General features: G+C 43.7%; 1 protein-coding gene across 1 annotated transcript in view; it reads left to right on the top strand.

Moving 5' to 3' along the window:
- The window catches only part of TDRD3 (tudor domain containing 3), a 131,687-nt gene that overhangs the window by 105,825 nt on the left and 15,862 nt on the right, over positions 1-10,000 (top strand). The gene's annotated exons all lie outside the window — the stretch shown is intronic.

Raw genomic sequence — 10,000 nt, 5'->3', positions numbered from 1 at the left:
CGCACAGTATTTTCAAGCTCTCGCCATTGGCACTTGTTCCTGTTCGTATAACACACCGTAAATGTAAGGAATTGCAAAATGAGGGCTTTGAAGTAGTTGTAAATTGCCGACTTTTACATTTTGTCAATACAGCCCAGGATGTAGTACAGTGTGGTCCTGAAAGCAGATGCAGTTTGTTTTTTTATGGCATGCAGGTAAACTTCAGTTGGCCTTGCTTTTGCAAACTTTCTCGCTCCTCACTCTTTGCCTTTTGTAACATTGAGCTGACTTTCCTCTTTCACATTAGAAAATCATAATCTGTTACTATTATTCAAACTGTTACTAAAATAATAATCTGTTGCTGTTAAAACCACTATTTAACGCAGTATTTATCCGTGGCATTGTTGTTCGCTATCTTCTTTTTTTGAAGAAGATGACGTACTTCTGCTCCACATCTATGGAGCTAAAAACAATGCAAGAACATGTAACAGTCACTAAACTGTGGTGAGATCTATTATGGCTTCACAGTCCTTTGTGGGAGAGACTGTGCTCTCCGCATTATTGCCGACCCAGCCACCGGAGGTGGACGGAGGTTATGTTTTTACTTCTGGCTGTTCGTTTAGCTGTCTCTTTGTTTGTCTGTTTGTTTGTTAGCAGGATATCTCAAAAACTTATGGACGGATTCAGACGAAACTTGGTTGATCGGCTGGGTGTGTGTGACCAGGATTAATTGATTCGATTTGGGTAAAGATTTGGATCTGGATCCAAGATTTTTTTTTCAGTGATTCTTCACTGTTGAGTGAGAAATCAGGCCAAAAATGATATATAGTTCTATCTCAAATAGTTGTGGATGGATTCGGACAAAATTTGGTGGACGAGTTGGGTAGGTGACAAGAACAAGCCAATTCGATTTTGGTTAAGTTCGAGATGCAGATCTGGCCTATAAGTGGGATACAAAATGTAAACTGTTCAGCTTGGCTGAGGGATGCGCTCTACCGAGTGCCGTTCTTTTTTAGTTGCCTCACTCCCTTCACTTTTTAAAATTTAATTTATTTTATTTTTATTTTTATTTTTATACATGGTCGAGGCACATTGGAGAGTTTGGCCACAACAGACCAGGACACAACATAAGAAAAGGAACGGCAGGAGAAAGGGGAAACTCCAATAGCAGGGTGGAAGGAGAATGTACACTGAGACAGACAAACAAGGGATGAATATGAGGGGACAATGCAAGGGGTGAACAAGATGGATGGCTTTGGATGGGGGGTGAGCTGAGATGGTGGTGAACAGTTGTCTTGAAGACCGGGAGAGAAGAATGAGATTGAAAAGAGTGTGGAAGGTGGTTCCACAGGCCAGAAAAGAGAGGAATACATGAGTGGAGGTGAGCAGTTGTTCTGGATTTTGTCAGTTTCATGAGGAGGAGGTTGCTGGAGGAGCATGTGTGTCCTGCAGATACTTTTATTTCTAAAATGAATATATGGTATCACGGACATTCATTTTTAGCTCACCTGGAATGTACTTCAGGGAGGGTATTAGCATCACGTGGTGTCAGTCAGTCAAGCTTCTTCGCTGAAACTACACACACAATTTTGATGAAACGACCACAACCTTCATCATCCGTGATGTACTGAAGTTTGTTCACGGCATTAAAAAATATTGGGGGTTTGCCCCCAAAAATAGGTGTTATACTTTCTTCTCCATTACACATTTTGTGGGTCATCCAAGCCTACCAGTGGTTTCCTGGTTCTTCGTCGTCATCTTATTTTTCTTCTTCTTCGTCGCCGTCTTCTTCTTCGTCTGAATTCCCTTACAAGGAACTTCGACACGGGAGGAGACAATTATTCCCATCAAAGCTTGCGCTATTATTACCATCCTATGGTTGGTTGTCCTTGCTGAGCATCAGGTACTGCGTATCAAGCAAGGAAGCAGCACGTACCATTAAATAAAAAGTCTTTCGTATGACTGCTGGAGTTTGAACCACCGACCTTCCAGAATGTGAGCAGATGCTCCAACCTTTACATTACAGAGTCCTGTTCATCTTGTTCTTATTCTTCTTCACGGTATTGTTGTTCTTGGTGTTTTAAAGCCATATCAGTACTATTCTGGAGAACTCAAACGCTCAGACCACCTCGGCACGAATCTTTCCCTTGAAACCCACCAAAATAGATATGATGTGTCTATTTCCAATTTCTGAATTATAAAGTAGGTAAAATTGCGATTAAAAGTCGAAATCTTCTTCTTATTCAGATTAATTGTGACGTCGCATCAGGAAGTGCACCATCAAATCTGTACTGTATGCGGGTTACATCACCGTACGATTTAACTCCAACGGCAAATAATTTTCTATTTTCCCCAAATGTCCTTTGTGCTTGTGTAGTAATACAAATCAAGATGGTTTCGTGCTACACCAATGGCCAAACGACCCTAAGTTTGCCGGAAATTGGATGAGGCTTGTCCGAAATACCCGAGTGTCGATCGGGCCGACAAAATGTTCGCTTTTTTGCTCAGAACCTGTTACAGAGCACTGTTAGAAACAACAGAGATGGCTAAAGATCTTGTGGTTATCCACCACGATTGAGAGAGGATGCCTTCCCCACGATTAAGTGGAAGAAATAGCAGTCAGTCGCTCAAAACTGCAACACCATCTCTACCGAGCCAGTACATGTACGCGGACTATTTGAGCGGTGAAGCAAACACCTGTTGCCATTGCCTGGCAGTTACCACGAGAGCACTGATATATTATCAACACAAATTCCTGCAAATCAAATGAACCACCATCTATTTATAGTGGAGAGTATGTATGTATGTATGTATGTATGTATGTATGTGAATCATTCACTCCGAGAGGATTTGACCGAGGATGCAAAAACTTTCAGCATCCTACCACTCCCCACTGTGTCCCGTACCCTGTCCCCCGTCCCTGTCACCCCTTTCCCACCACCTGCACCACTCACCCTTCCACAATCCCCCCATCAACCATCATCCCCACAATACCCACAACCATCCCATTGCTGTCCACCCACCCCCCACCCCCCCCAATCACCATACCCCACAATCCCCAATCAACCATCACCCCCCCTCCACCCCGGCCAGCACCACTCCCCCTCCACTGGGGCATCGACACTTCACGGACATGACGGTTGGATATGACACACACACAAATGGCGTCCGGTGAGAGTATGAAACAGCACGCACGATCCTGTAACGTACAAAACACCTGGTCAGCCTGTGACGGTGAGACAAAGCATTCATCACCCATTTTGTCTGCAGTGTCCGAGTGTGCCTGGGCGGTCTCCGTGCTGTTGGGCGATGATGGGTATTTCTCCTCAAATAATATATAAATTGATTTATCAATTGATACAAAATCCCTTGAAAACCGTCAATTGAATGGAAAGTCAAAACCTACTGATGTGCGTTTTCTTCTTCACAAACACTTCCGCCTTCTTCCTCTGAATTGCTCACACAAGACTCAAAACGATTTGGCTCCATAATCCCTGTGATCGCGTTTCCATCACAAATGTTGTCTCCAACCATTCCTTCAAAATCCCACTGATCAGTTTTACGACATTTTGAGAACCATCAGAGTTGCTAATGACTGTGGAATCGGTATCTGAATCCGAGCTCGACATGCACTGTTTCTCGATGTAAAAGCCGCCATTCGGGTCACGGTTGGGTTCACAATGTGACGTCACTGGCGAAATCGAAAGTTGACACTCTGGGGGTTTTTTTCGACACTGATTGGCGAAAAAAAATTCAATTTTTTTTCCCCTTCAAATTAGACTGTGATGAATGATTCTCAATGGTTTTCAGGAAAAATAAATTTGTGTTTGGGTTCCCCTTTAAAGATACAAGAATAAAAAAAAAATAAGCTAAATGATGTAGGGATGGTCACAATAAATTATTTAAAACCATTTCCAACATCATTCTCAATGCTTGGTGTTGGCTTAATGGTTCGGGTGGTGGGCTTGGGATCCCAGGATCCTGAGTTCAAATCCTGCTCGGCTGTTGAATTAATACCAGGTGGGGTTGACTCTGCCTACCATCCTTCTGAGGTTGGCAAAATGAGTGCCAGCTTGCAGGCATACTGTGTCAGAGTGGCGACTCGTCCAGGATTGTGCCAATGGCCAAGGAGACTGCTTTGGCAGCACCAACGCTCTGCACAGAGTATGGTCCCAATGGATGGATGGATGGATCATTCTCTGATCCTTAACCCTGGTGTTTGCTTAATGGTTAAGGTGGCTGGCTTAAGATCTTAGGTTCCTGAGTTTGAGTCCCTGTCCTCCGTTGAATTAACACCAGGTGGGGTTCACTCGGCCTGTTATCCTTCCGAGGTCGGCGAAATGAGTACCAGTGTACTGGAAATAGGATGCACTACATCGCCGGCACAGCCGTGTCGCCAGAAAATGATGCAACCATCAGCCACGAGCTGCACACGATAACTCTCTGATCCTCAACCATCATTGATTGAAAGCTATCCAACATTTAATTTTTGGAGGCAATCAACACTTTTATATTCATATTTTTATGTATTTTTGAAGTGGGGTTGGGATGACAGATGCACATGAAGGTCCTGGTTTATTTATTTATTTTTTATTTTTTATTTGTATGTCTATATTATATTTCCGAACGTATCAGGTCAGCGAGGAAGTATTCAGGGTTATTGATTTACAACCATTTATCAAGAGTTATTACCGTCTCAAACATTTTGTATTTCCTGGTAGACATGAGGTGTCATTTTGCAACATTCCTCCCCCAGAGCAAATGCAAGTCCAGTGGTGGGTTTTGTCCCGATGACTGTCAACTTCAAAACGAGGCATTTGTCATTCCCTTCACTTGGGCTGGAAGGATAGCTGAGATGTAGTGCACTTGCTTTTGTAAGGTTTCTATTAAAGTGGTGCCTTGCCAGCTGAAACGGATCCGTTGAAATATCATGCTGTACAGTACAATATCGATTTTGGCCCTATCTCTCAATGGTGAAGAATCACTTTGAAAATTAAATAATTCTCGTATCCAGATCCGGATCTTCACCAAAATCTAATCAGTTCGTCCTTGTCACACACCGTACCTGTCCACAAAATTTCATCCGGATCCGTCAACAACTTTTTGAGATATCCTGTACACAAACAAACAGACAGAAAGGGGTGAAAACATAACCTCCTTCACCTTTGGTAGCGGAGGTATTAATTACCTTCCCTCTAATCAAATATTGCAGTCCATACCCGTAGTAACAATCCAGCCCTGGTACATTTCTTCCACCTTCACCGTTTGGGAAGATGCCGTCGTATCCCCGGTGTTTGCTCGCTTGACGCCAAACCCAGCTTTGTCCATCGGATGTAAATGCATGCTGCGATGCATCACTCTGCATCCTGCATTCCCATTGTTTGATGCATCATTCTTGACATTGCAGCCACCACTTTGGTCGCCGCCGCCTTGCATTCGAGTTCGTACTCCCCTGCTTGTCAGCGTAATCTGTTGGAAGAAAAGTTATAGTTTGTCATTCCCATTGGATCACACGGGTGTACTTGCTTCGGTTCGTTCGCTCGTTGACGACTTTGGTCGATTTGATGCCAGACGATGTCGTAACGCATTACCACTTGTTTAAAGGTTTCTCTGACCTCGATAGCCAATCACTTTTGGCTTGCCTGTCTTGTTTTAAGCATTTGCATAACCTGTTTTATTTCGTTTTCTTAACACGCAGTTGATTTGGGAAGGCCCAATGTGAACAAAATGTCATGAACCTCGAGCTCCCAAAAACCGACATTGATTACAGTCGAGTCTCAATACCTGTCACACGCTCTACTAGAGCACCTATTCCTTTGTATTGTGGGAAAAATCCAAACGTGCTGATTGGTTTCGTTGAGTTCAAGCTTGGTTGGGTGTGTTATCCCAATAGTTTTGTTAACAGTGTAGATAATTTGCACTTAACCTGGGGGGCGTGAGTAATTTCCAGAGGGGGCGTGAGCCCGGAGAAAAAAAGGAGGAATTTCTCTAATTATTATTTTTGGAATTGTCTTAACAAGTGTTTGCATAATATCGTGATGAACATAAAAAAAATCAAAAGTATCGCCTTTAATAATTTTCGTTTTCTATTCGCTACTCGGCCTCCCATTTTCTGCATTAAAATTATTTTTAAAATTTAACATTTATTTAAATTTTATGTTAAAATTTATATTTTATTTGAATTTTAATATTAAAAATTTGTTTTTTTCACAGATTTGCAGTGCCTATTTCATGCTATATCATTCGCAATGAGTGCAAAAAAGTGGAAGTACCTTGACGAATCTATTCGATTTGGATTTGTATCCATCCAAAAGGGTGACCGAGGTACCCCAGTGTGTAATATGCTACAAGACTCTGAGCAATGATGGCATGCGGCCCACACGCTTGGAACGCCACTTGAAGACAATGCATCCTGCTCTAGCTGCCAAACCCAAGGCATTCTTTGAAACAAAAAGGCAGTCCTTGAAGCAAGCTAAGATGGACAGCAGTGGAGCATTTCAGAAACAGACTTCAAAGGTTGTTGAGGCTTCCAATGATTGCAAAGAGCAAAAAGAGCCATAACCTCAGAGATACTCTCATAAAACCAAGTGTGCTGCGTGCGGCAGAGCTCGTTCTGGGGAAGGATAGTGCAAACAAGCTTTCCCAAATCTCTCAAACGATACCGTCAAGGGAAGGATCGATGAAATGTCTCAAGACATCAAAGATCAAGTTCTCGACCAAGTAAGAGCTCCTGTATTTGCCATCCAGTTGGACAAAACGACTGATGTTGCTCAGTGTTCTCAGCTGCTGATGTATTGCTCGTTTCGTGTCAGGTAATAGTGTAAAAGAGGAAATGCTCTTCTGCCATCCCATGGAGAGTTATACAACAGTAACAGATATTTTTCAAGTGGTATCAAACTTCTTCCAGGAAAATCAACTTTCGTGGGACTCGCTGGTAGGGGTGTGTACTGATGAAGCTCCGGCCATGCTTGGTTTGCAATCTGGTTTCATAACAAGAGTGAAAGAAAAAAGTCCATCTGCTATAGGTATGCACACTGCATCCTTCATCGTGAAGCCTTAGCATCCAGAACTCTACCTGCTGAAATGAGGGATGTCATGAACCTGGCTATCAAGGTAGTCAACTTCATCAAAGCTGGAGCCTTAAACACTCGTCTCTTCAAACAGCTGTGTGTGGATATGGATTCTGAACATCAAGCCTTGCTTTTCCACACAAACGTACGATGGCTTTTGAAGGGAAACATGCTTGGACGGCTTTATGAACTATGACAAAAAGTGGCAACATTTCTTGATTTGCAGCAGAAAGCAGATCTCCATGACAAGTTCCAGTCTGAAGGATTTTTACTATCTCTAGTTTACCTGGTTGACATCTTTGAAGCGGTGAATGCCATCAACCTCAAACTCCAAGGGAAAAACATCAACATAATCATGCACCATGACGTCATTCGAGCCTTCATGGCCAAACTCGACCTCTGAAAATGTCCAATTCAGGATGGAAACACAGCCAGTTTTGCTAACTTGGATTCTGCTCTCATTCACAGTTACTTTGATTCTGAGTTAAAGAAACAAATAATTACTCATCTGACTGCATTGGTTCAGTGGATGTGTGGAGTATCGTTGAGAGAGAGGAAGACAAATGATGACTTGCGGAAGATGATGGGAATAGAGTCTGTGATGGAGGTTGTGAAGAGAAACAGGTTGAGATGGTTGGGTCATGTGTTGAAGAAGGATGAAAGTGACTGGGTGAGAGGAGTGTTGTAAATGAGTGTAGTAGGAAGTAGAGGACGGGGAAGACCGAGAAAAACTTGGCTAATTGTGGTGGAAGAGGAAATGTGGGCAAGGGGATTAAGAAGGGGAGATGCAGAAAACAGGGTAAAGTGGAGAGGATTGTCATGGGGCCCGCAAGGCTAACCCCTGCTTTAGCGGGGAAAGTGGTGTGTGTGTGTGTGTGTGTGTGTGTGTGTGTGTGTGTGTGTGTGTGTGTGTGTGTGTGTGTGTGTGTGTGTGTGTGTGTGTGTGTGTGTGTGTGTGTGTGTGTGTGTGTGTGTGTGTGTGTGTGTGTGTGTGTGTGTGTGTGTGTGTGTGTGTGTGTGTGTGTGTGTGTGAGAGACTGCATTGAAAGCAGAATTCAGCACATACTTTCCGGATATAGATGAGAAGCTTGAAGCTTGGAAATTCATTCGGAACCCATTTCAATGTGAAGTCGCTGATATTTCAGACGAAGTGCAAGAGGAGTTTCTTGAGTTAAAGTTCAACTCCTCGGCTGAAGAAGACTTCAAAAAAACTGGATCTGGAGATGTTCTGGGTCACGTACCTTCCTGTTTACCCTTTGATTTCACATCAAGCTCTTCGGATTCTGATAATGTTTGGATCAACGTATCTTTGTGAAGCTGCATTTTCCACGCTCATTGCTGTCAAGACCAAGGACAGAAAAAAGCTGAACGTTGAAGGGGACTTGCGTTGTGCTCTCTCTGGCATTCGACCACGCATTCAACATCTGGTAGCTAAGAAACAATGTCAAGTGCAGTATCTCATTAAATGTCTTCATATCTTCGTCCGCAGCCTGATGGAGTACTGCTCTCCCCTCTGGGCTGGTGCTCCTGCCTCCCACCTTTCTCGGCTTTACGTTGTGGAAACTAAGGCATTTTGGATCATTGGCATCTCCCACAATGAGGCTGAGTCTTTGAGCCTCTCACTCTCTCACCGCAGGCTGGTCGGTGGTCTTTCTGTCTTCTACAGTCTCCTCTCCAGCCTGCTCCCCCCTGCTCCCTCTGCGATTTGTCCCCCACCACATTGAGGTCCGCCAACAACCCCATTCTGGTAAAACTACCAAAATCACAACTCACTGCTCACCTTCACTCTTTCATTCCTCTTTTTTCCCGCCTTTGGAATAAATTCCCTAACTCTATTCAATCCCATTCTTCCCTCCAGGTCTTCAAAACAGCTGTTCACCACCACCTCTTATCTTCCCCCATCCAAAACCACGATCTTTTCTACCCCCGATGATCCACCCCAAACCCACCTCCTTCAAATTCCCTGCTTTCCTTCCTGAAAGTCCCTGTAATGTCCATCTTGTATTCCCCGTGTTCCCCGCCCCATCCCTCTCCCTTCCACAGATCTCCTAATGTCTCTGTTCCTCACTGTTTTGTCCGTCCCACTCCTGCCCCTCTTGTCTCATGCCCCCCTTGCTGTGCATTGTGTGTTAGCTCTCACACGAGCCTCGACAAGGTATACAAAAAAAGAAAAACTCATCTCATTAAATATGCTCTGTACATGAGTGTTGCTTATGCAGAATTCTATGTTCAATAAAAATACTAAAAACACACATTTTTGTCAGTTTTTCCTTTTAATTCAGGAGGGATTGTTAATCATTTGGTTGTAGATGTGGGGGGCGTGGAGGAAAGGACCAACTTTGAGAGGGGGGCGTGTTGGTAAAATGGTTAAGAACCATCGGTGTAGATAAAACAGCATTGTGGAATCGTAATTCTCATATCAGGTCTCTGCCTTCTACAGGCAGAGATTTGTTTTTCCCTTTTTTTTTTCATTAATTTCTTTTTTTTAATTTTATTTTTGTATACACTGTCGAGGCTCGTATGAGAGCTAACACACACAAACGCACAACAAGGGGGACAGGAGACGAGAGGGTGGGTGATGGAAAGAAAAAAACACAGTGTGGAACAGAGAGATGAGGAGATCTGTGGAAGTTAGAGGGATGGAGTTGGGTACACGGGATAAACAAGATGGACACTGCAGGGGTTTTTAGATCCTTACACGGCAGGGACTTACAGGAGGGAAATCAGGGAATTTGAAGGAGGTGGGTTTGGGTGGATTAACGGGGGAAGAAAAGATTGTGGTTTTGGATGGGGGAAGACAAGAGGTGGTGGTGAACAGCTGTTTTGAACAACTGGAGGGAAGAGTGGGATTGAAGAGAGTGTGGGAAACATGGGGGGGACATATCGCAGACAGAGCGGAGGGGGGGGGGAGCAAGGCCAGAGAGGAAATTGTAAAAGACAAAAAGATGAAG

The sequence above is a fragment of the Eptatretus burgeri genome, chromosome 16, assembly GCF_056783735.1.
Source record: "Eptatretus burgeri isolate ZD-2024b chromosome 16, Ebu_testis_v1, whole genome shotgun sequence".
Taxonomy (NCBI): Eukaryota; Metazoa; Chordata; class Myxini; order Myxiniformes; family Myxinidae; genus Eptatretus; species Eptatretus burgeri.
This window is presented reverse-complemented; position numbering and strand designations above follow the sequence as displayed.